The following is a 27,444-nucleotide window of genomic DNA, read 5'->3' as shown; positions in this document are numbered from 1 at the left end:
TCACATCCCTTGTAATTTCTTTGTAACATTATGCATGCTTAGTCACTCAATAGTGTCAGACTGTGACCCCATGGACTGCAGCCCGCCAGGCTCCTCTGTCCATGGGGATTCTCCAGGCAAGAATACTGGAGTGGGTTGCCATGCCCTCCTCCAGGGGATCTTCCCAACCCAGGGATTGAACACAGGTCTCCCGCATTGCAGGTAGATTCTTTTACCGCCTGAGCCACCCCAGAAGTCTCTGTTGTTTATCTCAAGTAGCTCAGTAACATTTTGGTAAGAGCTCACACCACCCAGCTTGGGCATAACAACCAAAGATGAGAGTTACACATACATTATTTTATCATTCATTCATTCATTTAAAAATACTATATTGATCATATTTTTTGACAGGGGGGCGGGCTCACAGGCCCATGAGGAAAACAAACATGAAAAACAGTTATAATGCAGTAAAATGAAGGAAGGTGCTAGATAAGTGAACGGCACAAAAAAAGATATGTTTAAATCTGCCAGGATAGGTTGAATGGCTCTCAGAGGAGTAGATATTCACTTGAAATGGGCTTGAAAGAGTTTTCCAGAAAACAAAAGATTATTTTAAGTAGAGGGGACAGTAAGAGTAATAACCCTTTAGAAAAGACACATTCATTCCACCTGAGGCATGGCTGGATTAGAGAGAGTGATTTTGAATAACACTGGGAGGCAGGGGCCAGTTTGTGGAATCCTTTAACTGCTTCACTTGAGCTTTGGGTGTACTGCAGTTACTTGGGGATTTGAAGCAGGGAACACTTGCTTTCTAATGGCATCCAGAAAGTTGGTTGGAAGGAACTGAGACCAAAGCAAAGACCAGTGAGAAGGCCGTTAGTAGTTCATAGAAGAAAAACTGAACTTAAAACTCTGAGTAGTGGAAATAGAGCAAAGAGAACAAATCTGAGAGAGATTTAAGAGAGAGGATCAGTCAGTCAAAATATGTAGGGCTGGCTAGAAAGGGACTGGTCTTGGGTGACTTCTAGGATTCCAGCTTGAGGCCCTGTATGGAGAGTTTTTTCCACACCATGAGGCTCCAGCAATAAATATGGCAAATGTTTCTCTTCATCTTGATTTCTGTTTAAGCAACCCCCAGTCCTTGAGGAAATCAGCAATGTTGGTTTTCTGTAAGAACAGTGTACTAGAGAAGCCACCCAAGAAAAATGACTTCACTTTCTCAGCAACTTTCTAGGAAGGTAATGAGAACAACGTGTGGAAACTTAGTTCTAATTTAGCGTCTTTGGAGGAATCCTCTCCTTTGCGCAGAATAGCTTTGATACTGAGTTCGTGACTCCTGACTTTAGCTTTCTTTCATCATTGCAGATGGAGTGCTGGTCATGTGTCTTACCAGTCAGCTCTATTCTCATGCACCTCGAAATATTCTTTTTGAATAATTAGACTTTTTCACTTAATTAAAAACACACACACACATTTCTGAGGCCTGTTATGCACCCTGCATGATGGCAGGTGCTTTTTACATGTCATCTCATTTAATACAGCAACCTGAGAGAAAGGTGGTAACATCAGTTTTACAGATGAGGAACTGAGATTCCAAGACGTTAAACAATCAATCCAGGTCACAAAGCAAGTCACTTGCAGAATCAAGGTTAGGAACTGATTCATACTAAAAATCTGGTGTTTTTTTCCTACTGTCTTATGCCGTCCACTCTTGTAGCATGAACTTAAAAAACAAACAAAAAAAAGTGTACCTTTCTTTGAGCTCTCTTTTCACTCATCTGTTTGTTGTTGTAACCACAAATAGCTCCTCTTTTGTCTCAGTAATCACACTGGGCACTAGGTTAGCAACTGAGAATGAGACAGACCAGTGGTGAGAATGACAAGCAAATAATCAATATAATACAGTTTAAGGAATGCTCCAGAGAGGAAGTAGAGGATGAGGATGGGTCCTAGGAGGGGCACCCAACCAGGAACTGGGGCTCAGTGAAGGTGCCCCACAAGAGGTGATACCCAAGCTGAAATTTGAGAAGTACAAGTTAGCCAGGGAACAGGGAGGGGGAAGCATCCTCTGAGGGTAACAGACATTGGCATAGGAAGAGGCGTGGCAAGAAGTGAAATTTAAAGGTAGGTGTGGCCAGATCAGGGAGGACCTTTTAAGCCAAGTCAGGAAGCTGAAGATGAATTCTGATATCACTGGGACCACTATGGAAGAGTTGTTAAAGCAAGGAAATTACATGAATATGCAGGCAATTTTAAAGATGACTGTGGTAGTAGTGTGAGGAGAACTGATTAATAGGGAGACAAACTTGGAGGCAGAACCTACCCTGGAGGCTGTTACCATAGCCCAGGGGAAAGACGATGGCCACCTGGCTGAAAAGACAGGGAGAAGTGGATGGGCTTGAGAAACACAATGAGGTAAAATCCCCAGGTCTTGGTAACTGAGTGAATGGAGAGAAGAAAAGTCAGACTGAGCCAGGTGACTGGGTAGGGCTATTCCTGTCCCCTCAGATGAAGGAAGAAGAACCACTTTGAATATGAATCTGGAGAGAGGAGTGGGATGGAGATAGAGATTTGAGAGATGTCAATATATGGATGGTAAATATTTAACTAGGGGAAATAAAAGCATAAGAGATAAAGAGAGCATAAGAGGAAGAACATCTGTATGTAAGAGGCTGTCAAAAAAATTGGGGGAGCCAGTGAAGGAGCCAGAGAAGATACATCCAGAGAGGTGGGAATAAAACCAGGCTAACACAGCAAAGCCTGGGATAAGAGTGCTTAGTAAACAGTGTCCAACCACTAAAGAGAGGTTAATTAGATAAAGACATAGATTCTCCTGTGGGTTTTAGCCACAAGAAGGTCTTCAGCATCTTGGGTGAAACTGGACAACTCCTCTGGACAATTTGGCTGGTAGGAAGTGGAGAGAGGGAATCATGATAGCCAGGTGGCTTTATAGGAAGGAAGAAAAATGGAGTGGGGGAGCAGGGATGAGAGTGTTTGTTGTTTTAACATTGGAAGAAACATGAGCACATTAAAATGCTGATGAGAAGGAAAGGGGAGGTAAGGATATTTGACAGAATTGAGGCCCTGAGAAGGAGGGAGTTTGGCAAAGCAGGGTGGTTACACTGGCCTTGGAGCAGAGAACAGGCCCTCTGCCCCTCTGTCTGAGTTTCAGTGGGGAAGGAAGCCTGAAGTGGGGGAGGGATTCTGGTGAAAAAAAGAGGTTGGAGCAGGGGTCCATCTAATGGTTTTAGTTTTCTCTGCAACATCCAGGCAGATGTGTGTGTGTATGTCTGTGTGTGTGGCTGGGGACAAAAGGGACAGGTGAGCAGCTAGGGAAAGGGGAGAAGGTTTGAATAGAGAATGGTGGCGAGCACTCACTAGATGAACCTGGAAGATGTATGGTTTTCTTTGACCTGATACTGGGAATTTGCCCATCAGTGAGAAGGAAGTGGACTCTCCACAGTCCGCCTGTTTTTCCCTATGTTCGGAGCATGTTCTTAAATTCTTTTCCCCTGTGACTTTTATGGAGCAGGGTCATGATGCCAGCTGACAATTGTTCAGTGAGTTATCGATCAGAAAGAGAAGGATCCAGCTAAAGCAGTCTTCTCTCTGCCCCCTGGCTTGTGGCATTTGTCTGCCACCCACCTATGTACACAGGTGATTGAGGCAAACTCTCAAACAGTGTCTTCTCTCATAGAATTTAGGTGGGTAGCACATATTTCAGGGAAGGCCTCAGAAAAAGGAAGCTGGGATTCTTGCTATGCTCCTTCCTTTAGTCACCTTCCCACTTCCCAGCAGGGTAGATTGTGCCTAATAACAGCCCTGAAAGCAGGAGAGAGGACTCTTTTCTACATAGAGTCTCTCTGAAGGGGCCACTCCACTGGTCTGGGTTCCAGCCCCAACCTCTGCTCTCCCAAGAACAGGCTGTGAATGATGTCTCCCACTAGTGACCTGTCAGTCTGTTTCTATTCAGCATACCAAGTAAACAAGACAGATTTTTTAATCAGGATGAGTCTCTAAGTCGAACTTATTAGCCATATGGTCCTAAAAGCAAGTCACAGCTAGCTGAACTCTGGTTCCACATCTTATTGTACACATGAAATAGGAATTACTGCTTCCCATGGTTCTTGTAGGATGAAGAACATCTCAGCCACAGGATGAGGAAGAGCACGTGGCATGAAGTTGGAGATCAGCCTGTTAACACATCAGGGGGTTGTCATACTGTCCATGCATAACATAGCTAAGGGCCCTAGGCCATCGGCTGACAGGAAGCAGCGCTGCCTAAATGTTCGCCCTTCCCCATACACCCCTCCCAAAATCTGTTTTATTTTGTCAAGTAAATTACTCAATGTGCTCTCCTAACTCCATAGGTTAGCAGTTAGATATGGCCTCACATAAATGCTTTACCTCCATGTTTCTCCTATACATTAGACTGAGAGTTTTTTGAAGAAAAAGGGAGTTTCTTATTCATCTGTAGATCCCTAACACATAATGGGTGCCCACTGAGTGTTCATTCAAGACTTGGCTCAGATGCCACCCCATCTCATAAGCAGATTTGTGTGGCTCCCTCTCACTTGAAGGTAGAGACAATGTCCAGGACAGCTCACATCCCCAGTTGCAGATATAGTATGTACTTAGTAAATACCAGTTGCTAGAATTATTAGGTGAAGTTTCCATCAGCCCAGGGCCCAGGACATAGTAGGAGATCATTAAAAGGCAGCTGCTGTTATTAACAGAAAAAAAAAAAGAAGAAGAAAGATGGGCATCTAGTCATCCACTTTGGCATGAAGTGTGGACATTGATTGGAAGACTATTTTAGAGGAAAAAAATGACCCTTTATTCATTTTGGGGAGGGGAGGAGGGTTAACAAGAGAGAGTCTTTTTCAAGTGTTTGCTCCATCTTGCTGCCACTTTACTATGTGTGGCTGCTGTTGCTATGGCAATTCTTTAAGCAATTGAATAGAACAGCACTGAGTTGTTGCAAACCTGCTCTAATTGCTCCCATGCACCAGGCCTGCCCACACGACCACTCTCTGCACAGCATTCCCTTTTTCAGATGCTTATTTTCATAAATCTCTGGGCATTGTGCAGCTCCCTTGCTCTTGTGACATTACCATCCTCGGGCAGAGGGCACAAGAAGCAACTCTGGGTAGAGGGAAGGGGTCTGCCAATTTTCTCTGTGTGAGTGAGCCGTAGAGACCCCCATGTTCAAGAGGGTAGCAGGATGCAGCTCAGCAAGGCGTTAAAACCAAATAAAACATTTGTGGGATAGATTTATTATATGTATTTGCCATTGTTGAGCAATTTAGTCATCTTTTTCAAACCAGCTTTACCATTCCTGCACCCTCCTGCCATGGGGGCCCAGTTCATTGTGTAGTGAGAACTTCTGGTTTCAACCTGAGTATGATTAAGAAGAGCTGATACTGAAAAAATGGGGGTTAGTGTGTATTGTATCCCCCCTGTGCACCAGGCACAGTGCTCGACACTATCCATGTGCTCTGTCACTCAGTCCACAGAGATGCTGGGCAGATCGTGGAGGCGTAAGTAGTAGGACCCCTGTTACAGACGAGGACACTGAAAAGCAGAGATTTCGTGCCAGACCTAAGGTCACAGTCTTTGAGTACATGGCTGGGACTGGAGTCCAGTTCTGACTGATTCCAAGGCCTCTGCTCTTTTCACTGCCCTTGCTGTCTCCCAGGAAGAAGGCTGGCTTTTGGCAATACTGGGAAGCCAGATCTCAACTAACACATGGCATTTGGCCAACTCCAGTGTCCTTCAACTGGCTCTCCTGGTGGTTCAGACCATAAAGAATCTGCCTGCAATGCAGGAGACCCGGGTTCGGTCCCTGGGTTGGAAAGATCCCCTGGAGAAGGGGATGGCTACCCACTTAAGTATTCTTGCCTGGAAAACTCCATGGGCAGAGGAGCTTGGCAGGCTACAGTCCATGGGGTTGCAAAGAGTCAGACATGATTGAGCGACTAACACTTTTCACTGTGTCCTTCAACATGTAAGGCCCTTCTTTAAGAAATCATGAAACTTAAGGATTAGTTTAGAAACAATTTCATCCTAATAATAGCATCTTTTGAGTATTACCAGTATACTAAGGCCCAAGCTAAGGGCCATATGAGTAGCACACTTAAAAATAAACTATAAATTAGGTATTATTCTCATTTTACAGATGGGGAAGTTGAGGCTCAGAGAAGGTAAATGACTTGCACAACGTCACACAGCGAGGGGGTTGCAGAGCCAGCATTCAAATCCAGGTCTGATTCTAAACCTCTTTACCACTAGGCTGCTTTTTTGGAAGTGGATGTTCCATATACATGAAAAGCTTTTTCTGTGACTATTCCAGGAAGCTTAATGGCCAATGGAAAATTTTTCTTCCTATTCCTGAGATATTTGTAAAATAATTTAAACCCACACTTTAGTGCATAAAGGAACTGGGGAACTGCATCTCTGCGAGCTGCCTTGGTACACAGAGTCTATGTTTATAGTGAGAACTTTTACTGTAACAGCCCAGTCCTGCACTACATTAGGATGGTAGAACTGTACTTAAAATTTCTTCTTTCTCTTTTTTCCACTCTTTTTTTTTTTCTTTCACTCAGAGAAAGTGGGAGTAAACTACTTTTACTGTAGTTGGTTTAATAAAAAAGTAGAAGAGGGGAGAAACAAAAACTGAACACTTTCTCATAGAAGTGGCATGAATCTTATTCTAAAATCAAGGCTTTATTTTATGTTTTTTTGTAATACTTTACAATTAACACTCTGATTCATTCATTCAAATAAGTTTTATGGAAGACGTACTACGTGCTAGACACTGTGCTGGATTGCAGGCAGAAGAGAAAAGAATAATATACAGGGAAACTTAGAGCCAACAATCTATCTGAAATAATGACTTTATTATCAATCATAGGTCAGAGGTAGGCAGTTCTGTGTCTAGCTAATTGAGCCAACTCATTGATGTCAAGAACCCCATTCTTGGATTCATGAATCTGCTGATCTCAGCTTCCTACCCGTGCCACCAGAACGGCTTTCCTCATGGTCTCAAGATGACTGTGTCACTTCCAGGCATTGCACCCTCACAACAGTCTCAAAAGGCAGAAAAAAGGACCTTCTCTTCCTGATATCTCTTAAGATTCAGAAAACCTTTGCCAGAACCTCTCCTGGTGACTTCTGCTCATGCGTCATTCACCAGAATTGAGTCGCATGCATATGCCCTAAGCAGTCACTGGCAAAGAAATTGAGACCACTGGGCTTGGCTTCAGTGTGAGGACCCACCCCCTGCCTCTGGGATGGGGCCTGAAACACTTGTCCTCACGGAGGAGGGTGAGGGCATGAACAAATCGTGGTTGTGTTAAGAAAGAAAGGAGGAAACAAGGCAGCCCATAGTAGCACCTAGAGACAGATGTCCTCAAGGAGCTTACAGTCTAGTGAAACAGACACAGTAAACAGGAAAGCGGACAGCTAGATCATTTTAAATGTTTCATCTGAGTTGTACGTCAGTGCTTCTACTTCAGATGGAGTGACTGAGGAAGTCTTCTTGGAGCTGACATTTTACCTGAGAGATGAAGAGTGAGAATCAGCCAACCAGGGTGAGTTGAGGCAAGATGTATGAGACAGAGTGAAGGGATGACACCACAACTTGGAGGAGCCAAACCAGGGAGCCCAGGACGTAGCAGGGGAGAAAGCCTGTGGCCTGAGCTGAAGTTAGACATTTAAGCAAGGCCAGATCACACAGTCTTGAAGGTCATGGAAGGGAGTTTGGATTTTACTCAAAGTCTGGAAATCCAGTGAAGGTTTTTAAGACAGGTGTGATGCAGTCAGTTTGGTTTTTTTTGTTTTGTTTTGTTTGTTTCATCATGCTGGCTGCTGGGAGAGGGGCCTTAGTGGAAGCACAGAGAGCAGATAGAAAATCACTGTGATCACCCAGGCAGGAGATGCAGGTGACTTGAACTTGCATGTGGCAGTGGAGACAGACGGGAATGAGTTCTTTTGAGATGGGATCGACAGGACCTACCCGGCACTGTGCTAAGTGTGTCCCCGTGCCTCTTGTCCAGTCTTCTCTGTACTCCTATACAATAGTGTTTTGTTAAGTAAATTATTATGCTCACTTTATAAATAAGAACGTTCCAAGAAGTAGCCTGCACTGGGTCATAGTATTCAGACCAAACCAGAGCAGGGAGGTAGGAGGAAGAGTGTGCCAGATTCTGAGACAAGTAGGCAGGACCAAATCAATTAGTTTTGTGCTGGGATTGTTTTCCTAGACGAAGCTTTTGTTTTTGAGGGTGATATTTTGAGAACTGCTGTCTCCGTGGGAATATCTTAGTTGTGTACAGCAGAGCCATCTCTGCATCTAACATTTTCTTGTTTAACACATGGCTGTCTTTATAATGAGTGCCTTCTTTATGTGGGGTTATCAGAGTAACTCTGAATCTATTTTGCAACTAAATTAATGATATCCAGGAAACATTTATTTGGCTCCTTTTCTATTTATAATATTGTTACCAACTAATTGCCTTTGAATGTTCCTACTTATAGGGTCCTTTGTGCTAGATAAAAATCCGACCTACGTAGGTAAACGCCTAATGCTACTCAGGGCTACCTAGTCACTTACGATGTTTCTCTTCTTGGTATAATGACAGTAGCAGTCATAAAAACACACACCAGGGCAAAGGTCCAGGTTGAAACAACATCCAAAAAATAACAGTGTGTAATGTTTTTTCTGATTGTGAACATAATGTATTTTCATTGTAGAAAATTTGAAAAAGACAGGCAAACATGAGGGGAAAGTGTCTCTTAACATTCCCACCACCCTAAGGCAACCAGCATTCACCATTGGTCTATTTCTTTCCAAATGTTTTTATGCCTTTTTACATAATTGAATGTATATAGTCAGTACATTTGTTTCTTCTTTTGCATGTGGTCTTCATCATAGAGATTTTCCTCAGGTCATGAGATGGTATATAGTGTCTTTGTAAATGGCTATTAATTCCTTTGCCTAGATTTGCCACAATTTACTTAACTGTGCCCCCCTGGAGGGAAATTTAAATTTTTGGTAGTGGAGGTTTGATATGAACAGCTTCGCAAAGAGAAATTCATTGGCATTTGAGTTTTTCCTTAAACTAAGTTCCCAGTAATTTCAGTGTCAGGTTAAAGGATATGCACATCTTTAAGATTCTTGATATACTTCTCATTAAAGAATCAGACTTTCATCCCCATTCCTTCTACCCTTACACTTCCCTCCCCCATAACCTCTCTTTGTTACTTAAAAAAGTAAGCTTCTACATACATTTTTTTTGCATCCTGCTTTTTTTTGCACACAATCTTTTCTGGAGATCAGTCCATCACAGTGTATAGAGATCTTCATTCTTTTCCACAGCTCCCTATTGCTCCACAGAGTGGTTGTGTGTCACAGGTTTTTGCCAGCCAGTACCACGTTGATGTTCTTTGGATGTCGCTGTTAGAGGTCACAATGAGTAACCTTGTACATATGTCGGTTTGTGTTTTTCTAAATATATCTTTGGGATAGATCCTAAAAGCGAGGTTGTCAGGTCAGATGGTAATTGCATATATCATTTTGCTAGATAGTGCCAAATTCCCCTCCATAGGGGTTTCATTTTTTCACATTCCTATCCTGTTACCCCATAGCTTCACCAGTAGACTATATTGCTAACTTATGGATTGTTTCCAGTCGAATGGGTAAGAAGTGATAGCTCAATGAAATTTTATATACATCCATATTATTACAAGTGAGGTTGAATATCTTTTCTTACATTTAAGAGTAATTTGTGGAGTTTTTTTTCCTATAAACTATATGATTTTGTATATTTTACATTAGTTAATTATTCTTTTTCTTCTTTATTTTTAGGAACTTTTTATATATTGGGTTGAATAAGCCTTTTGTTCATGATATAGGTTACAAGTATTTTTTTCAGTCTGGGAATTTTCTAGATGGTTGTTGACTTCAATTTCTTGAATATCATGTATATAGCAGCTCTTTGTCTCTAGATGATTCCTTCTTACCTTTTTCATCCTAGAGAATAGAGGCTTTGGGAATAGATGTTGGGCAAAGCTGCAATGAGATGAGCAGTTTTGCCTTTTCATCTAAGGTGTATCTCAAGCAGACACCCTGGTGGGCAGTATAGGCAATTATCAGCAAGGGTGTGTCCCACTATTCTGTAGTCGTTTGCCTTCCAGGTAGCAGCAAGCACAGTTGTACCGACCAATCCATCCTGTCCGTGAAGCAGCCAGCTAGTCCCTTCCTACCAGTGGGCAAGAGCAGTGCTCTGTGTGTTAACTTTGGAGCCAACTCAGGGCAGCACCAACGGAAAGCAGTACTTCTAGTTCCTTGTGTAACATGGATGCACATTGTCTAACCCCTTTGGGCCTCCATTTCTCCAACAGTAAAAGGAAGATGGGCTGGATTAAGTCTAGTGAATCTTCCAGCTTGGATGTCCTCAGACCGTAGGCCTTAGTTGGCACCTGGCAAGCAGATCAAGAGGTGGAAATCTTGATAAAAATTACAGTGTAGCATCAAGGTATGTAGAAAATCTTCCATTTGTAGCAGTTCTGTTGGATCTCACGTGTCCCGTTGGGAGCAACTCTGAAAAAAAGGTATTTCCTTCTTGAAATTTTCAGTAGCTCATGCATACACGGTATATAGAGAACTTAGAAACACCTTTACCACTGAGTCAGTAGTAGATGTGGTTTTCCCACCTGAGTCTCTGACCCCAAAGCCTGAGCTGTTTCCCCTGTGCCAGGCTGATTCTGGGTATGGAGTAAACTAGAAGGCCTGGGCTGCCCTGAGAATCAGAGTCAGCAGAGAAGCAAGGCCTGAGTTCTTCCTTCCAGAGTTCAGGTTGGGCCACCACAGAGGTCACCAGAGAAGAAAGACCAAAGGTGACAGGCCTCAGAGTGACGTTTCAATGGAAATAAGCTTGAGTGGCCCAAGTTCCTGTAGCTCATTCAGAGAAGAGCCACAATTATATGGAGGTCATTCTCTACTTTCCAGAATACCAGAAATGTTTTAAAATATGGCAGCATATCTTCTTCAAATCACCTAAACTGCACAGCAGTGAGGCAGACACACTTCCAGGCATCTTCACGTCTCATTTAATTTAATCCTCACAGTATTCCTTAAGGTATGTATCATTATCCCCATTTTCCAGCTTAAGAAACCGAGTCTCAGAGAGATGAGGTAATTTGGCCAAGATCACATAACTGTTAATGGCAAAGCTAGTATTAGAACCAACGTCTGCTGGCTCCAAATCTGCTGCTCCTTCCACTGTTCCAAGCTGCCTACAGTTCTTTATTGTTGCCAACCAAACTTACATATACCCTTTCTGGGGCCACCCCACACATTTGGGCGTCTTCCAGTCACATCATTTGTTTCTGGCTCCTGCTTTATTGAGATCCACAGAGCTCTGTCATTCCCGGCTGCGGGAGTAACTGGTAGGCCTGTGCAGCAAGGAAGGAGTGCCGAACAGAGAAGCGAAGGAACTCTAGTCCCCATGGTGCTGAGAAGGACACTCACCTTTCCTCATTTGAATCTATAAGTCCACATCCCAGGATGCTGTTCTTGCCCGAGATCTGCGTCTGTAGAGGCCTTCAAGCTTTCAAGTGAAGTGAGCCGAGTGCCGGCCCATTCACTCGCACCCCACTCCCATGGCCAGGGGCCATGCTCCCCCTCGAAGCCAGCACAAGGCAAGGTCCTCATGGGGCCAGGCCCTCTGCGTTCACAGAGGAAAAATGAAAGTTGCTTTATTCCCCGGTTTCTTCATAGCTCCCATTATGCCGAGAGGGCTCCACAGTGAGGAGCCAGGGCTGTGATATTTCTGCTTCAGTGTGAGAGATTCATATGTTTGACTAATCAATTCTTCGGCACTGACTTCCCGGCCTGCATTTTGTTCTCTTGCTTTTGATCGTCTGTTTGCCTTTTTGCCATTCTGCTGGCTCTTGTTTGGCGCTTTTATTTTCCAGGAACACTTTGCCCTACTCGATCCTCTGTGTTCCTCTCTCTCCCTTTGTCATTTTCCTCTCTGATTTTGGTTTCCCTTGTGATTGACCGCACACAGCTTCCACACGCGAGCAAAGTGGAGACCCTCAAGTCACAAGGCCCTGACAGCTGCTGGGTTTTGTTGTGAGAGCCAAATGACCCCAGACTACAGCCAACCCCCAGACCCCTGGCCCAGCCACGCTGCAGCCCTCTGCCTCTCCTGTCCGCATCCCAGCCTCACCCTGCAGCATCCATCGCTGGCATTGGCTTGAGCTCTGCGGTTCACAAAGCCCTCCTAACACACACAGCCAACTGTCAGGGAAGAGGTGCAAGTACCAGTTTTGGTTACATTCCTCAACTAAAGAGACAGGGAATTGAATGTAAGAGGTGACTTTCCCAGTGTCCAAAGCTTGTCAGCGACCAAGCAGGGGCCAGAGCTGGGTCTGTGCGGAAGCGGGGCCTCCTCCTACTGCTCTGCTGCTACAGCTGCACGTTGCAGCTGGGGACTCTCTCCTCTGAATTTTCTGGTTCCAGTGCTTTTTCAAGTTTGAGAATGTGCTAAGACAACATTATGATAACTGGAAATTCAGTATATCTGTCTTTTTTTCTCTATTATTTTAAACCTTTTAAAGATAATTTCGGGCTTCCCTGGTAGCTCAGATGGTAAAGCGTCTGCCTGCAAGGCAGGAGACCTGGATTCGATCCCTGGGTCGGGAAGATCCCCTGGAGAAGGAAATGGCAACCCACTCCAGTACTCTTGCCTAGAAAATTCCATGGACAGAGGAGCCTGGTAGGCTACAGTCCATGGGGTCACAAAGTGTCAGACACGACTGAGCTACTTCACTTTCTTTCTTTACAAGATAATTTCACACTTCGCACTTTAGCTGGTTCCACTTTTGTTACCTTTGACCCTTCCTTGGTATTTATTCAGATATTCATGGTACCTTAGCTTTGATCTCTGGTTAAGAGAATCAATAACTTTTAAAATAATTGTTTTACCTCACTGAAGATATAGTTAGTGAATTACATGTATGTGGGTGTCCACTTTTTTATGTGTCAAAAGACTGTGGCACAATTATATGAAAATAGTAAAGGGAAGTGATTTACCATCATATCAAATTACCCACTGTGAAGTTGCAGAAACAGCTCATTTTATGACATTTTCCAGAACAGAACGTTTCGCAGAAGATGGGAAAATGTAGAGAGAACTATATGGATGTTGTCTTAGAATTTATGAACCATGAATGATGCATTTAATTTGAAATGGCTGTATTTTCTGTAAGCATGTATGAATGCAAATTTCAAAGACAGTGCTGGAATCTGACTCGCCCCTCTCAGGTGCAGACGTTGTCAGCGCTGAAAATAAAGCACACTGTGCCTTCTGACGAAACTCTGCCACTTTCCCAGTTTCTTTATAGGAGCCATGTCGAGTATAACGCTGGCTCTGGACTTGCCAAATCTAGCTGAGAGAGTAATTTCTTCATTAGCTTCATCCCTCTTAGCCTGTGTTATTTGGGAGCTGTCAGGTAATGTCATCATTAACCCATTGCTGATGTGCTTCAAAAAAAATGCAGAAACTCTAGATGAATTTCGGTGCTAGAACTTGAAAGACGAAAAGCGAGTTGTTTTCTGAGTAAATATGTTTTATGGAGAAAGCAAGTAAAGCCAAATGAAACTTCACAGTGGACATGAAAACTGTCTTTTGACTCTCTGACACTTATTTTAAGTTCCAATATTTTTGAGAAAAGAAATAGTAATACTATATTTATATTTTCCTGCCTTAATCCATTTGGGGGAGAAAAATCATAACCTCACATAATCAACTTGAATGGCTCTCAGCCTAGAACCTTGCATGTAAACACATAATGAGTTAATAACATACTTAATCATGACTAATGTTATCCTCAGTTATAATAAAGATGCCAATTTTTAAATTTGGATCATTCACTGCATCAGATAGGTAGGCCATCTTTCTGTACTAATAGATAATATGATCTATTTTAGAACTCCCTTAGGGACACAGTGTAGTAGTGTCGTTTGAGTCACTGAGTCGTGTCCGACTCTTTGCGACCCCACAGACTGTAGCCTGCCAGGGGCCTCTGTCCATGGGATTCTCCAGGCAAGAATACTGGAGCGGGTCACCATTCCCTTTTCCAGAGCGTCTTCCTGACCCAGGGGTCAAACCTGGGTCTTCTACATTGCAGGCAGATTCTTTACTGTCTGGGCTACAGGAAGTCCTTGGGATACAAGTTATAGGAAAAAATGGTAGTGGTTATAGATTTATTCTCCTCCTCTTGGTCACCCATATCAAAATGTTATGTGTTTCTTTTTTAAAGAGTATATAGAAATTTTGAACCATCTGTGGGTTCTAAAGTTTAAATGTGTGTTTATTCTGTTTGTCCTGAAAGGAACACCTCTTTGTGAACTTAAGCCTGGATTGAAGGCTATGTGACCCTGGACAAATAACATACCCTCTCTGAGCCTGTTTCGTCCTTTATGAAAGGGCTTTGCTTATCCTTACCTCAGTTGTTATGAGGACAGAGATGGAAAAATTTATTAACAGTAATCATAATAATAGCCCTTACTCTGCCAGGCATTCTGAAAGCACTTGACGCATATTATTCATTTATCTTCACACCCTGTGAGGTGAGGCTATTCAGTATTATTTTTCCTGTTGAACAGATGAGGGAACTAAAGTACAGAAAGCTCAAGTGACTTGCCCAGAGTCCTTGCTCTTAATCACCATTCTGTGCTGTCACTCAGAACCTGGCTTGCAGTAAGTGCTTGTTGATAAGTCTGGAACCTGTCAGCTCAGGTGTCTGAAGGGCATACACTCATGCTCGCTGAGGGGCAGTGGCATGATTATGGCTCCCTGCCTGCTCTTCTCCAACACAGGGCCTTGTCTAAGGGAAGCCATGCTTGCTGCTGGCTAGAAGAACTAGCACCTCTGACCCAAGGCCATCTGGGATCATCATGTCACTGGGGAATCTTTAACTAGTCTATTTCTAAATTTCAAAGCAAGCTTGGGCTATATTTACAGCGTTTAACATATGAAAAATCACTGGGAAAGTGGGCTTTTAAGTGGAACGGTTGTATAATGGAATATTTCACGTTCCGGTTCAGCCATAAAGCTCAGGGCTGATAAACAAAGCATCTGAAGCCAAATGGCTCCTCATCTGACCCCAATTAAAATAAAGATTTCATTCCATTCTGTCCTGACAAAGAGGAACATATTGTTGCCTTTAAGGGAGTTTGGTTTAGTTAATGAAAGAATTTTATTTCATTTTTCCCCCCAAATACAATATCTAATTAAATAAGATTCAATTTGTTAAGACTTCTGGTAGAGACATGTTAACTCTTTTAAAGCTGTGTGCCTACATGCCTCAAGATGTGGAGGGTACTTACAAATCCTACTTCACACTCCATTGTCTAAAGAAATAAACCCAAGTCACTGTGAAGGCAAACATTATCTTCTCCAACAATTATCTGTTTACACATCTATTACAGCAACCTGTGTATGTAGGTAGCATGGATTCTGTATAAAATAGCACATATTTACATAAAGTTCTGTTTCCTTAAAGGCATTTGTACTTGTACATATTGTAATTTACCAATCACCATAGATCTGTCCATATAGAATATCTCATGCGGGAGTCGTAGCTGTTAAAATATGTTAGGTAACATAAGTTGCGTATTGATGCCAAATTATCACGGAGTTCCTTCAGAGTTATATTGAAGAAATATGTGACTGCCATCATTCAACACTGATCGTGAGCACCAGCCAGCGCTTTGGAGGTGCGGGGCGGGGTGGGCGTGGCTTTCCTTGTCTCCTGCTGTCACTGCTCTTTTGGAGCCTTTTCTGTATGTGCCACAGCTCATGACCGTTGAGTCCATGATGACCAGGCAGCACATTTTGGCGCCAATGCAGAGAAGTTCTCTTCAGCTTAGCTAGGCATGAGGAGGCAGTTGGATCTCAAGACGGTGGTCAGTCATGTCTGTACCCCTGAGGATTGCCTGTATAGCCCACAGTGCTTCAGGGAAGGAGGGCTGGCCTGGGCATCAGGACAGCTGCCCTTGGGAGAGCCCCTCTCTCCTCTGGGCTCTGGTTTCTTCATCTTTAAAATGATGAGCAGGGTCAGCAGATCTTTGAAGGCCCGTTGGCCCTGCTTTTCTCAGATTCTGTAGTCAGTAGAGCAGAAAGTACATGATGCTTTTAAATCCACTAAGAATTTATAGTCAGATGCTAAGGATTTATGTTCTGAGAAATAAAAAGTCTTTAAGTCTATAAAACCTAAGGCATTTAGACCACATTTTTTAAAAATCCTGTTACTTTGCATGCAATGGCTCTTTCTTACTGAATGGTAAGCATTTACTCAGCATAACTGAGCACCTAACCTGTGACGGCCTGGTGCCAGGTGTACAAAGGTAGGTCATTCATGGCCTTGCCCTGTAGGGGCTTATCTCCTGTGGTGGGGGCTGCAGTATATGTGAAAAGCAAGCCGAGGTCATCCCTTTGTTAAAATGGATCCTTATAGCGTACTCTTTGGAGAGAGGTGGAGGATAAAAGAGATGGGACGAGGGGCAGTTGTCACAGAAGAAGAGATATTTGGGCTGGATCTTGAAAGGCAAGCACAGTTTCACCAAATGGAGAAGGCAGGAAGAGAGGGTGCAACATACTGGAGCAAAGCCATGAGTTCTGCACTATTAAAACATGGCAATAGGCTGAGGAAGGGCCAGAGGGAGGGGCAAAACTAGAACAAAAGTCTTGTGGAAAGTCTCAGGCTCTTGGTTCCATTCTAAGGAGCATGCCCAGTGTTTTTCAAACTGGTAATGGGTGTTCTTCTAATAAAGGGGGTTCTGTGGCCAAGAGACACTGGGAATACAGTTGACTCGATTCACTTCTTGGAAGTACACTGTGTACAATAAAGACTCCACATGCTCAGCAATTACTCATACTGAACTTGGTTTAACCCAGTGTTTCTCAGATTTCTTTAACCATCAAACCCTTCTGAGGCAGAAGTCCTTCTGATGCTGTGGAGCCAACTTTAGGATGTAGAGCCAACTTTAGGACGTAGAGCTTGAGGTGGGGAGTCCCACTAGAGAGCTGCAGTCAGTAGAAACAGAAGGTCTGGTCAGCATTTTAGAAAGATTAGTCTGGCCTGGAGAAGAAACTAGAGTTGGGGGAGAATGAAAGGGAGCGTCACCAGTATCTGAAAAGTATTCAAGGTGCGTTTTAAGGAGAGCCCCCCTCTGGGACTTCCCTGATGACCCAGTGGTTCTGTGCTTCCAATGCAGGAACCACAAGTTCAATCCCTGGCTGGGGAACTAAGATCCCACATGCCATGTGGCATGGTCAAATTTTTTTAAAAAAGGAGAACCCTCTCTTATTACAATCCACATCTCTATGCATTTGGGGCTTCCAGGAGTCCTTCAAACAGGAAACCAGCTGGATGCCAATAGTCAAAGTCATCTGCCTGGCAGCCATGCCAGGGCCCACAGATAGAGTTGGTGATGACACAGGATGGGCTGGGGGTTAGGAGGTTGAAGGCAGAAGATGAAGACTGATGCTAAAGGTTTCCCTGGTTCCCTGAAGCCATTTGTTGGGGGCCTACTATGTGCCAGTCCTTGAAACCATCTGACAGGTATTGGAATTGTTCCACTTTGATGAGTAAGGAGAAAGAAGCATGGAGAGAGTGGTTGACTGTCCCAAAGTCACATGGCTGATGGCCCTCAAACCCATCCAACTGGCTTCTAAGTCCATTATCTTCACACTGAACTGTACTGCCTGCCCCAGAAAGCCTCCATTTAAGAGCACTGACTGTCTGCCAGGCACTATGCAAGTCACCTTACATGCATTACTTAACTCAAGGTAAGTGGTGTTGTCCCTGTTTAGTCGATGAGCAAACTAAGACTTTGCTTAGTAGCCAGGGTCACAACTAGATATTGCAAAGTCAGGAGCTGAACTTCAGTCAGTCTGCTCACTACTCCCTGTTAAGAATTCTAAGGAAGTTGTTTAAAAAATTGCTCAGAAGTATTTCTCTATAGACCTTTTAGAAATTTTGTGGGCTTTATTTTTTGTGTAACAATACTCTGGCTCTGACCTAAGTTGAGCCTAATGGTTAGGTCCTGGCCTTGCTATTGAAAATGAGAAACCCACATTTGAATGAAGATGTTTTTTCTTTAATTCAGCACATGTTGCTGCTGCTGCTGCTGCTGCTAAGTCACTTCAGTCGTGTCCGACTCTGTGCGACCCCCATAGACGGCAGCCCACCAGGCTCCCCTGTCCCTGGGATTCTCCAGGCAAGAACACTGGAGTGGGTTGCCATGTCCTTCTCCAACGCATGAAAGTGAAAAGTGAAAGTGAAATCGCTCAGTTGTGTCCGACTCTTTGCGACCCCATGGACTACAGCCTACCAGGCTCCTGTTCATGGGACTCTCCAGGCAAGAGTACTGGAGTGGGGTGCCATTGCCTTCTCGCAGCATATGTTATCAAGCCCTTATTCTAGTCCTGCTACTGAGCTCAGAACTGGAGGCTTGAGCATGAGTTGAAACCCTGCCTTTGTCCTTACATGTGGGAGAGACGTGTGGAGAACTCTCAGCACAACGTGTTAAGCGCTGTTACTGAAGCCTGTTCAGGGAACCCAGAAGAGGAGTTAGGGCAGGCTTCACAGGAAGTGTGACTGTAGTGGGTTTTAAAGGGTGTATAGGAGTCTGCCAGACTCTGAAGGGAAAACATGTCTGAGTTTATTTTTCTTCCTTGGCTTGAATGTTGATGATCCAGTTAAGAACAATAGCAGGATTCATGGAGAGCTTGAAGTTGGTGCTCTTGGTGCTTTGATTTGCTTTTAAGAAAATCTAATCCCACCTATCTGCCAACCTGACACAACTGGAACCATGAGACCTGGAGACCTGCAGAGGCCTTCCACACCCATCCTTTCTGAGTGTCATTTACAAACGTTTGTTCATTCAGGCGCCATGGTGTATTCAGGTGATCTGCTTCATTTAAAATCATACAGATGATGAAACCTAAGGGGAAAATAAGTAAATGTTTAGGCTTTCTGCTTTTTTTATAATTAAATTCATTTGTTTTTAATTGAAAGATAATTGCTCTACAGTGTTGTTTTAGTTTCTGCCGTATATCAAAATGAATTCAGCCATAGGTATACCTATATCCACTCCCTCCTGAACCTCTTTCCCTAGCCTACCCTTCTAGGTCATCACAGAGCCCCGGTTTGAGTTCCCTGAGTCACAGAGCAAATTCCTGTTGGCTGTCTACTTTACATATGGTGATGTATCTGGTTCCATGTTACTCTTTCATACATCCCACCCCCTCCTTCCTCCCCCTGCCCCGTGTCCATAAGTCTGTTCTCTATGTCTGTGTCTCCACTGCTGCTCTGTATATAGGTTCATCACTAGTCTTTCTAGATTCCATATGTATGCATTAATATACTGTATTTGTTTTTCTCTTTCTGACTTACTTCACTCTGTATAATAGGCTCTAGGTTCATTGACTTCATTAGAACTGACTCAAATGCATTCCTTTTTATGGCTGAGTAATATTCCATGTATATATGTACCACAGCTTCTTTACCCATTCATCTGTCAGTGGACATCTAGGTTGCTTCCATGTCCTAGTTATTATAAATAGTGCTGCAGTTGAACTTTGGAGTACTTGTGTCTTTTTCAATTTTGGCTTCCCAGGTTTTATGCTTTTTAATTAAACTTTCCCCTGCCGTGTAGGTGGACTGACTGGAATAAGTGTAGGACTTTTGCTTGCCCAAGTGTGAATGGAGGATGCTTGCTCTGTGCTGGAGTCCGAGGGCGCAGAGAGGGGAGGACCCACATCCTGCTTGGCCTGGTACTCAGAGTTGAGTAGAGGAGTCAGACGTGTTTACTGTCAACAAGAAGTACCCTGAGGCACTCTGCTGAGGAGGTGACTGAGCTAAGGCTTGAGGGATGAATTACCACCATCCCTCAACCTGTAAGCAGGAGAAAATGGTTAGATAAAATTAGAGGATCCTCTTATGGTTTGTGGTTTTATCCCCATAATTCAGATGAGGAAACCAAATATTGGAAATGGCTAAGTGATTTGCCTAAAACCACACATCTAGTAAATGAATGAGCCAGGAGTTAAACACCAGCCTGTTGGGCCACAAAGCCCTGGCCCACTTCATTATACCTTCACATCTTTACTGAGTACCTTTCTGTGTCCAAGCTCCTGGATATTTTGAATAGAGTCTTTGCTTTAATGGTAGTTAAAACTCTTTTCACAAAAGAAAAATTGTTGACCTTTGGTAAGACACAGCATGGAGAGAAAAGATGGACAAAACAAAGGAGAACAAGGGAAACCTGGACTCGAACTCCAGCTTTGCTCCTGGCTAGCACACTGATGATCTTAAACAGTTCATGGTGGCTCAGGTGGCAAAGAATCTGCCTGCAGCGCAGGAGACCCTGCACTGATCCCTGGGTCGGGAAAATCCCTTAGAGAAGGACATGGCAGCCCATGTCAATATTCTTACCTGGACAATTCTGTGAACAGAGGAGCCCGGCAGGCTACAGTCTGTGGAGTCACCAAAAGTTGGACATGACTGAGCAGCTAACACTTGTTCCCCTGAGCCTCCTTAGTAAGACAGGGTGATCATTCCTGCCTTGCAGGGATGGTGGTAGACACTGAATGTGAGATCCATGTAAAGTGAGCCTGTGCAAGTCACATAGTAGGTGCACTGTCAATGGTGTGTCCTCCTTCCCCACCCTCCTGTGTTGTACAGAACTCTTTTTTATAATAGGAACTTCAAGCAGTTATTGCACTCAAAGCTTTGCATGTTTAATCCATCTCTTAGTTGTCAGCATCTAAATTCTTCTATTAAAAGTTTCTTTCTGACATGAACCCTAAAATTGCACACATCATGTTTCATGCCCTGTACATCTCTCTGTCCACTGAAGCCTCCTTACACAGTAATTACAACCTCTCCCTCTCTCAGCATGAGGTCCGGGTTGATGAGGCAACTGCTACTTTTGTGGTATTGCATATAAAATCAATGTCCCATTTCCCAAGGCTTGGGTGGGACTTAACTTGAGAAGTGGAATTGTTGGGTTTTTTGTTTTGGTTTGGTTTTTGTTGTTTTAGGTGGAAGGGAGATGGGTCTATGGAAATAAAACTAGAAACAGCCAGTATTTGTATGGTGAGCCATGGAAGTCAGCATCGGCACACTTCATTTTTACAACTGGAATAATGCCCACGAAGCACTCGCCTATGCTGCTGAGAGAGTATGGAAGCAGCGTGGCAGTTCACATCAAGAGCCATAAAGATATTCAGGCTCTGTTGGATTCAGCAAGCTTCTCTTGAGTCACTCTGCCTGCTGGGCCCTACGCGAGGTGGCCATGCACATGCTCAGGTGAAGGAAGTCAGCCTGGGAGTCCTGTTGCAGCACAGCATTTCCATCGCAGTGTTGGTGGCTACCGTGCTAGAGGGAAGCGTGGGGGTTGTGGAGCCACACAGAAATCTTACCAACCCTGGCTCAGGAAAGGGACGTTGGGACTCCGTGTTGAAGGTGTCACTCAAGAATCAAGGAATATTTGTCAAGGGACCCACCATGGAAGTGTGCATTGCTGTGTGGCTGGAACATACCAGAGGAGGCAGGGGAACGATGGGGGGTGCACGTTACGGTCCTCCACCCAAAAATGAGTTTGATTTCAGCACAGTGCAGCCAGCCCCACCAAGACAGTTCTCACCAAGGGCATGGACAACACATAGCTGCAGCTTTATCTCATGTGCTCCAGTGCATCAATAATGGTGTCCTAATAGCAGCTTCTAATTAAATTTTATCACAGTCCTGAATGTACCGCTGACCTGCACACTCTTCCAAGTGGGTCTGACTCATAGGACATTTGTGCAATTCTGCAGATTTGAAGAGGTATTTATTCTCATTTTTGCCTTCCCAGGCTGGCAGAAGTTCTAATTTGTGTAAGGCAGCTTTGGTAATTAACAAAATGTGTTCTATGGACTAAAGCGGGAAAACTCAGGACTGGGCCATCTCGCACTGTGTACTTTTGTGCTTAAGCTGTGAATACTAGTGAAATCCTTAAAATGAAGACCTGTTTGTGTTAAAAATCAAAAGAACCCATGCTGAATGTGTCTTGTTCAAAATCACTTGAAGTTGAGCTTTTTGAACTCTGACTAGTACTTAATTTTAGCTACTTTTTTGTTTAAAACACCAGGGAAAGCAGTGAAGCTTTCAGATCTTTAAATTTCTTTTTTTTTGGGGGAGAGATGACAGTGCTTCTCTAAAGTTTGTTTCTTACCTTTCCACCTTTGAACAATTGATTTTGATTAGAAGCATTACACCCAGCATTTACTTTGACATCCCTGAGTACAAACAGTCATTTTAATGATTTTTTTAAAAAACAAAACCATGACAGGGACATCAATCCTTTGCCTGGTGTATGAAGGCCTGGTATATTAATTGGCTGTCAGATTCTGAAGAAATAATGGATTAATGTGCTTGATCGTAACGCTCTGTTCAGAGACTGAAGTTTGATCCTGATGTCCCCAGTCTCTCTGCTTAATGCAATTACAGATATGCATCCAGGACATTTGAGTGGATTGCATTTCATTAATATGATTTGAGCGGACAACATTAGGCTGCTGTCGGGTCTTCTCTGACAGCTAATTACTAGAATGAAGCGTGTATACCGCTAAGGAACAATGGTGCCCTTAGTGGGGCCATTAAAACAATAGAAAAATAGTGCTTAGAGTCATGGGCCAAGAAGATGGCTCAGAGGGGGACATTAGAAGGTAAGAAATGGACAGGAACTGGAGAGGCCTCTGATAGCAGGACTCTGGCTTGGCTTTGAAAGAATCCAAGTCTAACCTCTTGTCCTTCTGTTGGGACATTACTTGCTTATTACTGGTCAGGGGTTCTTAGGGGTATGTAAGTGTCATGATCTCTGACCATGTACATCTGATATTTTGTCCCTCTCCTTTGCCTCCTCCCCAGCTTCCCCCACCTCAGGGTGTTTTTCATAGTGGAGAAAGTGGCAATTTGGAACACCCACGGTTTATTAAATAATTTCTTTGAGAAGAAAAAGGGGCTTTGTCTTTGAGGTTGTGACTTGGGCAATGGGCCATTCGAATGTCTGCCCATGGAGGGAAGAGGTGCAGAGTATTCATGAAAGTGTATCCTCCGAGGGCTATTCCCAGCTCCCAGAATGCCCAGCTTACCTAAGACCATCCATTTGAGAAGCACTCAGCTGACTCCCACTGTGTGCCCAGCACTGCTGCCTGTTGGTGATAAAAAGATGAATAAGGTACAGCCCCTTGTGCCCAAGCTCAAGTCCTGTGAAGTAGTTAGACATTAAAAATAAATATATATATGCGAATGAAACAGTGATGGGTTGAGATAGATGGATGTATAGAAGTATGAAAAAAAGTCTGAAGACTTCTCAGAAGACAAGGTAACATATGAGATGGATCTTAAAAGATAAGTAGAAGTTTGCTAACAAGTTAGGAGGTGAGGTGGAGCTTCTAGAGAGAGGGCAGCTGTTCAGAGGTGAGGAAATGAGGTTGTCAAACTGTGTATCCTTTGTAGAGAGGATCTGGCTTGATGACCTGTTGAGGACAAATTCTTAGCTGTAATTGTCTGTCCAGGCTCCCCCAGCTGCCGGGGAGCATCACCACTAGGAGCCACCCTCACAGGAGGCCAGCTTCCAGGCCCTGTGTCCACCACGCAGCTTCAGCTTCCTTTGCAGCAGCAGTAAAAAAAAAGCTGGTATTACTGGCTAAGTATGAAGCTCTGGGGATCCAGCCTCATCTTTGGCACCTCTTCCCACAGTACAAGGTGACATGAAAATTCCTGGCATTGAAGCAGCTGTCAGCTGAGAGACCCTCAGGCCTGGCCCACTCAAATGCGCTCTGCCATCCCACCAGGAGAGGTGAAGAGCCCCTGGCTGCCTGCCCAGATCCCCTGTTTCCCAGGAGGTAGCACCCCTATTGGAGGGGATTTCCCTAGAAACCTTTGCAGAACACGTTTAGAGACAGATTATCCCAGCTCCTCACCACACCCAGGATGTCTCCTTCTCTTTTAAACTGCCATCAGGAGAGAGAACCAGAAGCTGTTCATGAAGTGATGGTGGTACAAGCAGTCATCCTCCCATGCCCCAGCCTCCACTCTCCCACCTCAAGCCGTTTTCCACACCCTGTCCTCCTCCCACCTGTAACCCTTCAGCAGTTCCTCATCGCCCAGCAGTGCTTCTCAGGTACCCCTAAGGCAGAGTGCCCAACTTTAACCCCTGGAAATCAGATCTCTGGTCCCAGCCGAATTCCTTCAGGGATTCCTGTTGGAAGCACCAGACTGGACTGCACAGCATAGAAACTCTCCTCGGGGTCCTGGCTTGTACCGGGCGCTCCGTGAAATCTCGGGTGAAGGGATATCTGAAACCTAAGAGAATTAGGGAGGGGAGGGAGTTATCACTGTGATGACACCACCCTCTGCGTCACCCCTCTTTGCCATAATGGCAGTTCCAACGCTCAGACCAGGGAGTCACCTCACCTTTTTTTCCGCTTTCTGTATTCCGAGTGATCACTTCAACAGGAGGAACATGGGGCTAAGCAGAGTGCCTGGGAACAGATGCATGAATAACCCGAGTCCCTCCCTCCCCTACTTGCCCACAGTTGTGGAATATGGCTGACAGCCCCGCCCTGCCTCCCTCAAGGCTCCGATGCCGTCAGTTCAGGGAGGGTGGGCTTCCTGGGTCCTCACACCATCCCTGGTGCATCACCCGGTGACTGGGAGAGCAGTGCGGGGGTGAAGGGCAGTCCTTGCGAGGAGCCTGGGGATGAGGGTCCCACCTGGGAAGGCTGCTGCTGCCCACCTGAAGCCCGCTGCGGGGCGCTGAGCAAGTCTGTGGCCTCATCACAAGTTTCTCAGGTGGCTGCCTGTGTGCTGTTACTGCCTGAGAAACTCCATGGGCAAGCACAGAGGCCCCTGCCTTCTCTGAATTTTATTTGCTAATTTCTCTATGGGTAACACAGCCCTGCCAAGACCTGTTTCCCTCCTATTACCTGGCTGGCGTTTTCCTAATGGCTCCTTTCCTAATGATGCTCAAACAAAGACACGATGGTGGAGGGTAATGCACCACTCCTGCCTCTCACTCCCCGGTCATTCTTGCTAACAGGCTCAGCCTTGCTTCACAGTCATTATCACATGTCGCACTGTCTTTGGGATGCAGAGATGATTTGCCAGCTCCATAATGCTTCATTTTTACTAAAATGAAGGCAGGGACCAAAAAAAAAAAAATTCTTGTATTAAAAAATGTACACTTACTCCTGGCAGATCTGATCTTAAAACCCTTCTGTGCCCCCCAAGTCTTAGAGGATAGTGTCTCAACTCCTTGTCCTAGCATCTAAGGCCTTCATGATCTGGCCAGCGATTGCCTCCTTTCACTCCCCTTCACATTCTCCTCTGTTCTCCAGTCCCCTTATGGAGGGCTGAAGGGCCTCGCTTGAGGGCCTCTGGCCCCAGGCTGCTCTACTCATGCTTTGGCTCATGCTCTCTCTTTGCCTGCAACACCCTCCCGGCTCCACCCGACCAGGTTCAAGGCGCAGCAGGAGCATCCCGCCCTCTGTTCCTCTGCCTGGCTTTTCCACGACAGCCCGGGTGGCATCCACCCCTTCTTCTCTCAGACCTTCTTTATTCCCAGGCAAGCTTCTGTCCTCTCCCTTAAGCCCTTTATCTCCATAATTCGTGTGCCTGTCTCTCCCAGAAGGCTGCAGGCACCCCAAGGACCAAAACCCCGTCAGAGTCCTTGGCAGTCGTCAGTGCGCGGCACACATGTTCCCCGATGAACATCAGGGGGAGAGGGGAGGGGGCCTTCTCTGAAAGGTCTTCCTGGGCTCCCCCAGGTGGAAGTCATCTCTGTCATCCCCCCTGCCCCTCCCAGGGCGCCGGGGAAGCCCTCTGTCCCAGCCAGTCTGCTTTATATCGGCCACATGTGCTCCTCCCACCAGGTTGTGAGAGCCAGTACCCAGGTCAGAGATGGCCTCCTGGGTCAACAGAGAACTCCGCCAGACCCGAGGTCACAGAGGAACAGGGTCGGGTAGGAGATAAAGGGTTGAGTTGGGGACGTGTTGATATTGGGGTATCTGTGACACATTCAAACAGAGCTCTGGGCTTCCCAGCAACTCTTAGGGGCCAGAGGCCTCTCAGTCTTTGGAGTCTGTGGAGCAACTAGAAGTGTCCTTTTCCCATGAGACGGCAGGAGGAACGTTCACACAGAGACCCTTCTAATGGCACTTCTGTTCACCATAGTCAGCTGGGAGCCAGCACGTTGACAGCATTAGCAAGAACTGTTCTCTGCACACCCTCACTTGTAAACTCCCTGACAGTAGACATCATGCAGATTCAGGCCCCACAGTGCCTTTGTCTGAACCAGAACCACACAGGCAGCCCGTGAGGGACAGCCAGAATAAACCTGTCCCCCAAGAAGACTGCCTGATGGAGAAAATGTCTTTCAACGTACATGTTCTGATTGTCAGCTAGACAGCCAGCCATTTTACCTGGTGGTCACACTTAGACCTTGGAAGTGACAGGGACCTTAGATGACATCCATCTTCCTGTCTACATACATCCTTTTCTGTAGGTTAGTTGGCCTGTGCTTACACACTCCTGGTGTCAGGAAAACCTATTGTTAAAGAGCCAAATCTTGTCACAGTTTTCATCCTCTAGTTCTAATTTTATGCTCTGTAGCCACGTAACACTAGAATCTCTTGCTTACGATCTTACTCAGTCCTAGAAGACCTTTTGCACTCAGCCTTCACGTCCGAGTTCTTCAGCTAGTCTCTGGAGGGCTCTAGTCTGTCACTGTCCTTCCTAAATAAATCCAAATGTAGTCTGATGTGAGTAAAACTTGGAGGACCTGTCCCCACTCTTACTCAAGGCATGTGATGTCCAGTACAGTAGCCACTTGCTAGATGTGGCTGTAGGACACTTGAAACGTGGCTAGTCCAAGTGGAGATGGGCTGAACGGGCAAAATATAACAAGATTTCTAAGACTTAGTATGGGAAAAGAATGTAAAACTCATTAATAATTTTCCATATTGATTACATATTGAAATTATAATTACTGTATTTATTGGGTAAAATATAACACATTATTAGAATTAATTTCCCCTGTTTCTGTTTTTACTTTTTAAATGTGATGCTAGAGAATTTTAAATTGCATATGTGACTGGCATTAAATCTCTATTTGACTTTATTGGACTTGAGTGCAGCTCTAGATTTTTTACTTCTGTGAATGTAGCAGGTTGCACTATCTTTTTTTGCACTGTATCACACTGTTGACCATTGCTGAACATGTACTGAACATAAAATTCTATCACTTTTACACCTGCCATATAAATTGCTTTTAAAACAGGTCAGCCTTGTCTAGTACTTGTAAGTTGATTTTTTTTAACTTAAGTGTAGGAATTTACA

At 44.6% G+C, this 27,444-nt stretch overlaps 1 protein-coding gene and 1 long non-coding RNA gene across 4 annotated transcripts in view; one reads left to right on the top strand and one right to left on the bottom strand.

Annotated features, from left to right (window-relative positions):
- DENND1A (DENN domain containing 1A) overlaps nucleotides 1-27,444 on the top strand; it is a 520,884-nt gene that overhangs the window by 400,199 nt on the left and 93,241 nt on the right. The gene's annotated exons all lie outside the window — the stretch shown is intronic.
- Nucleotides 16,962-24,658, bottom strand: LOC129623534 (uncharacterized). The gene is made up of 5 exons (XR_008700583.1): nucleotides 24,523-24,658; nucleotides 24,185-24,411; nucleotides 23,196-23,255; nucleotides 18,852-19,000; nucleotides 16,962-17,078 (listed from the first exon to the last, which is right to left on the bottom strand). It is a non-coding gene; the product is annotated as an uncharacterized LOC129623534 (long non-coding RNA).

The sequence above is a fragment of the Bubalus kerabau genome, chromosome 11, assembly GCF_029407905.1.
Source record: "Bubalus kerabau isolate K-KA32 ecotype Philippines breed swamp buffalo chromosome 11, PCC_UOA_SB_1v2, whole genome shotgun sequence".
Taxonomy (NCBI): domain Eukaryota; kingdom Metazoa; phylum Chordata; class Mammalia; order Artiodactyla; family Bovidae; genus Bubalus; species Bubalus kerabau.
The sequence above is the reverse complement of the archived record's forward strand: the minus strand, read 5'-3'. Positions and strand labels throughout refer to the sequence as shown.